Genomic DNA, 6,183 nt, shown 5'->3' with positions numbered 1-6,183 from the left:
TGTATATATATATATATATATATATTTTCACTGTGATATTCCTTTCTCCTATTATAACATGTAATCCAAGCAGAACAATAGATGTTCACTTTGGTTTAGTAAAATCAGCTCTTTATCCTATTCTATAGATCAGATAAATGGCCTGCTGCAAGCTCATTGAGGGAAACCATTTCTTAGCAACAACTTAAGAACATAATTCTATTGGCACAAAACAGGAATGATTATACGTTGTTGTTGTGGGCCATCGAGTCGAGTACAGCCCCTAGTGACCCGTATAGTGACCCTATGTCGTTTATCGTTGGATGGACACAGATAAAAGTGAACACTGAACCATAATGAAAGAATTTCAGGGAACTAATTCTGAGCAACAAATCTTTGTGACAATGCATCTTCCTTGAGATTCATTCATAATTATACATTATCTTTGGAAAACAATTTGTAGCTTTTATCACCTTCACAGATATTTCATTTCAATCTTCATAATAACGTTATAATTGAAAATTCAAATATGCAATGCAATAAAGTAATTTTTGAGAAACATAAGTAGGCAGCCTGGGGCAGAGAAAAGGGAAAGGATGGGTTATGATTTGAGGTGTAGGGGAACAGATGGGACTTCACAGCTGCTCAGATAAGGAAGATATTTGGTGAGAATTGGCCAACAAGGGTTTACTGGGGCCAGGGAAGTTCCAAACCTGGAAAAGAATAAACCCTTTTCATGTTCTTCATACTTTTAGGCTCAATTGGGAAAGCTCTGCCTATGGACAGAAATTCATAAACTTTCTTTATGTTGAGTGAATGGCAATTTTGTGGGTTGCTTTGTCCTTACCAACCACCCCAAGATTCACACCACTTGTTAAGACATTCTCTTGAGCTTTTGTGTCTATTAACAAAATATTCCCTTTACATCAACACAGAATGGTGTGCAGGGAAGAGAATTGGTTTTGGAGTTATTCAGACTTGGATCTGAATCCCGGTTTTATGATTTATCAATTGTGTAAGCTTAGAAAAATTACCTCCCAGCATTAATCTACTCCCCTCAAAATGTTGATCGTTGTTGTTGTTGTTAGGTGGCCTCTAGTCAGTTCCGACTCATAGCGACCCTACGTACAACACAACAAAACACTTCCGGGTCCTGCGCCATTCTCACAATCATAGTTATGCTACAGCCCATTGTTGCAGCCACTGTGTCAATCCATTTTGTTGAGGGTCTTCCTCTTTTCGCTGACCCTCTACCAAGCATGATGTCCCTTTCCAGGGACTGATTCCGCCTGATAACATGTCCAAAGTATGTGAGATGTAGTCATGCCATCCTTGTTTCTATGGACCATTCTGGCTGTACTTCCAAAACAGATTTGTTTATTCTTTTGGCAGTCCATGGTATATTCAATATTGTTCGCCAATATCATAATTCAAAGACGTCAATTCTTCTTCAGTCTTCCTTATTCATTGTCCAGCTTTCACATGCATATGAGGTGATTGAAAACACAAAGCTTGGTTCAGGCGCACCTTAATATTAAAGGTAACATTTTTGCTTTTTAACAGTTTATATTGGTGTTTTGCAGCAGATTTTCCCAATGCAACGTGTCATTTGATTTCTTGACTGCTGCTTCCATTGGTGTTGATTGTGGATCCAAGTAAAACGAAATCCTTGACAACTTCAATGTTTTCTCCGTTTATCATGATGTTGCTTATTGGTCCAGTTGTTGTTGTGCTGTTAGGGGCCATTGAGTAGGTTCCGACTCAGTGACTCTATGTACAACAGAACGAAACACCACCAGGTCTTGCGCCATTCTAACAATTCTTGTTATACTTGAGCCCATTGTTACAGCCTCTGAGCCAATCTATCTTGGTGAAGGGTTTTCCTCTTTTTTGCTGATCCTCAACTTTACAAAGCTGTAGTGAGGATTTTTGTTTTCTTTATGTCTAGCTGTAATCTATACTGAAGGCTGTAGTCTTTGATCTTCATCAGTAAATGCTTCAAGTCCTCTTTACTTTTAGCAAGCAAAGTTGTATCATCTGCATAATGCAGCTTGTTAATGAGTTTTTCTCTAATCCTGATGCCATCTTCATCCTCATATATTCCATCTTTTTGGATTATTTGCTCAGCTTACAGATTGGCTATATATGGTGAAACTATACAACCCTGACACACATACATTTCTTGACTTTAAACCGCTCAGTATTCCCTTGTTCTGTCGGAAGGATTGTCTCTTGATCTGTGTACATGTTCCTCATGAGCACAATTAAGTGTTCTTGAATTCCCATTCTTCCCAATGTTATCCATAATTTGTTATGATCCACACAGCAGAATGCCTTTGCATAGTCAGTAAAACACAGGCAAACATCTCTGTATTTTCTGCTTTCAGTCAGGATCCATCTGACATTGGCAATGATAACCCTGATTCCACGTTCTCTTCTGAATATGCCTTGAATTTCTGGTCATTCCCTGTCGATGTACTGCTGCAGATGCTTTTGAATGATCTTCAGCAAAATTTTAATTGGGTGTGATAGTAATGATATTGTTCAATAATTTCCACATTCAGTTGGATCACCTTTCATGGGAGTAGGTATAAATATGGATCTCTTCCAGTTGGTTGGTCAGGTAGCTATCTTCCAAATTTCTGACATAGATGAGTGAGTATATCCAGTGCTGCATCTCTTTGTTGATACATCTCAACTAGTATTCCATCAATTTCTGGAGCCTTGTTTTTCGCCATGGCCTTCAGTGCAGCTTAGACCTCTTCCTTCAGTACTGTGTGAATAATGATGCTCATCTTGTGAGTTTTTCGTCAATAATAAATAATATGTGTAAAACAACTTTTCCTTAATTATGTTTTGAGGCGTATCTTCTCTGGGTTCAATTGTAGACCCAGTTTTAGCCACTTTTTCCAAACATGGGAGTTATGACACAACGAATAAATTAAATATGTCAATCAATCTTTCATTTATTGAACACATACTTGTGGATTAAACTCTGTGTCAGACACTGTTGTTGTCATTAGCAGGTCATCAAACTCTCCCTCCTGTGACCTGCCATAGCACTTTGAGTTTTTGTTCCGAGAATTGTGCAATGGTTAAGCTAACCATTTGACTGCTAACCCAAAGGTTGGTGGTGCAAATACACCAGCCACTCCACAGGAGAAAAGACCTGGCAATCTGCTCCAGTAAAGATTACTGCCTGGAAAACCCTATGGGACAGTTTTACTTTGTCCTATAGATTTGCTATTGGTGGGAATTGATTTGAAGGCGCTTAACAAAGCAACAACTACAATGTATGTATGTATTTACATATCTTCGAGATCCCATCAATTTGCAAACTCCTTCATATAAAGGTTATCTTTTTCATCTTAGTATTCTGCATTCTAAGCAGCACTGAACTTTGCACTTAGTATACATTCAGTATATACTAATTATAACAAACAATATAGATCTTGAAATGATGAGAACAATTACTTAAATTTAGTTTCATGAGAAGCTAAGAGTATCCTCAGAGTATTTTAGGCTTGATATGTAGAACTGGCTAAAGTACTGCTTTAGTACTTAGAGCAAGTTGGTTTGAACCTCAATGAAATGTAAAATCTTTTTTTTTAATTTTTCCTAATATCCTCATCCAAGGAAGGATAGTGGTACCAATTAGTATCTCTCCCTTAAGGGTATTCTCTACTGGGATTCTACTTCTAATTGCTTCATCTTTACACATTTGGGATTCTCCCCAAATAACTGCTGATATCAATAACTTGGGTATAAATCCTCCAGTACTGGCCAGAATTTGACCTTTGGGGTCATCAAGAGACCCCCAAGAAGACATCCATCTGTTCACAGGGGGAAATATGTTTGTATATTAGTTTTCAAAATCTAGTAATTTTTGTGACCTTTTAAATGGTGATGTATCTAAATAATTTTGAGGAAAATTTACATAATTTATTTTTTAGAAAGAAAATCCACATGGTGCTTTCTTAGATCTGTCTTTCAGTTTTATAATACTTCTTGTGAATTTGAAACAGCTGGTAGAATTTCATAGTAAGGTTATCCAACAAATGTTTTGTTAGTTTCCCAGTAATAATTTTTTGTAGTGTGACCATTTTCCGAATGTCTTCAATCTCCATAAGAAAAGAGCAAATTGGAAATAATTTAGGGCTATGTAGCTGCATTAATTGTTTTCAAAATTTTCTGGCCTCTAAAAAAAAAAAAAAAAAAAAAAACCCAAACCTGTTGCCATTGAGTCGATTCCTACTCGTAGTGGCGCTATAGGACAGAGTAGAACTGCCCCATGGGGTTTCCAAGGAGAGGCTGGTGGATTCAAACCGCTGACCTTCTGGTTAACAGCGTAGCACTTAACTATTGTGTCATAAAGTAGGTGTTTAAATAGGCCTTTCCTAGTAACCTCTAAATGTATGGGAACATTGTCAATTAGTTTCATTATTTGGAGCTGAGGATTTTGAACAAGATTTCTAAGTCCTTTTTCTTTCTCTCATTTTATAAGACTGTGGCTTCTTTATTTTGACTGTCTGGGACTGGGTTTTTCACAAGCAATACTTGCTCTCCTGGGACAGTTTTACCCCTGCAATATTGTTCTTGTTTTTCCCTTTCAACCAAGGTCCTTGAGATATGAGTCAGTGCTAATCATATTCAAAGAACTAAATTGGGTCAAGGGCCTTTTAACAGAAAGTTGATGAAGAGAATTCTGTCTCTCTAGGCTAAACATGTAGTTGTAGAATCATTCCTGACTCATCATGAAGGCTGCTGACTGTGTTCCCGTGCTAGCTCTGAGTGCTTCTTTCTTCCTGGCGGCAGTCCCACAGTCCTTCCACATAGTCTATATCTATCTATCGCTTCTGTTTTTCATAGTTTCACAATTCTAGAATTAAAATATGATTAGTGATCATTGGCTTTCACTAAAAGTGACACTTCCCTAGGACCAGTGAGACACCATTTTATTCTGAGGGGTAGTGATCTGATCAAGGTTGCAAAGCTCTTAAGAGATTAAGTTGTTACTAGAACCCAGAATTTGGACTGGAAAAATAGCTCATGGGCTAAGGGGTGCAAAAAGAGCCCCTGATTTTCTTCTTGCCAATTGAGTCACAATTCCTAGGCACTGTCCTAGATTCTAAAGCCTTGATGGCCCAGGGGTTAAGAGCTTCACTGCTAACCAAAAGGTCAGCAGTTCGAATCCACCAGTGTCTCCTTGGAAACCCTATGGGGCAGTTCCACTCTGTCCTATAGGGTCACTATGCATCAGAACTGACTCAACAGGTTGTTGTCCCAGATTTTTGGCCGAGATTTCTTCCTGTTCACAACAGGTCACTGATACTTTGGCTGTTTGTCTTTCCTCTCTTGCTTCCATCTCTTATCTTTGTTGAAATGTCTGTTCTCTGTACCTCATCTGTACCCGTTACGTGTACTACCGTCAGCACCTCAATGAGAGCTTCTGTTTAGGTTCCTGTTTTATTCATATATGTTTCTTCCAGCAGCCCATAGTGCAAATCATTGAAGCAGAATAGGGAGGGAATAATATTACACACATAGAGTTTTTACTATTTTTTTTTGCAACAGGTATCTTTCCACAAGCAGTCCATTCACCTGAGAGACATCAGTGGGCTTTCCTAGGAAAGGAGCACATTACAGAGGAAGATCACTCTACTGGGAGCTAGAATATTTGAATCCTCTCCTGGTTCTTCCACTTCTGAGCTGTGAGCTTGGGCCTCAATATTATACTTTCTCAGCCTGGTTACTCACCTCCCTGAGCTTATTAACTCTATCTTGTCCACCACCTTCCTTCAAACATCCAGCACTGTGATTGGAACATAAAAAATGACCAATAATTACAAGCATTCATGCATAAATGAATGAATACTCGCAAGATCATACGAAGTGACTTACAGTGGTTTTTTGAACTATAAAATTTCATGATAATTATGGTATAATTATTGGAAGACTGTATTTAATAGCTAAGAAAATTAGAAGGCCCAAGGAACCATTTTGTGTTTCTTGACTGTAAAATGAAATAATATAATACCTATTTCAAAGAGTTGTTGTTGGAATTAAGTGAGATAATATACGTAAAATGCGTTAGTATGGTGCTTGGAACAAAATGCATCATTTTATCAATAATAATAGTTATTATTTTCTCATTATCTCTTCAAGAAAGCAAATTAGTCAGGCCAATTATTTCAACTGATATCA

The sequence above is a fragment of the Trichechus manatus genome, unplaced genomic scaffold (assembly GCF_000243295.1).
Source record: "Trichechus manatus latirostris isolate Lorelei unplaced genomic scaffold, TriManLat1.0 scaffold00236, whole genome shotgun sequence".
Lineage (NCBI taxonomy): Eukaryota > Metazoa > Chordata > Mammalia > Sirenia > Trichechidae > Trichechus > Trichechus manatus.
Note: the sequence above shows the minus strand (reverse complement) of the source record.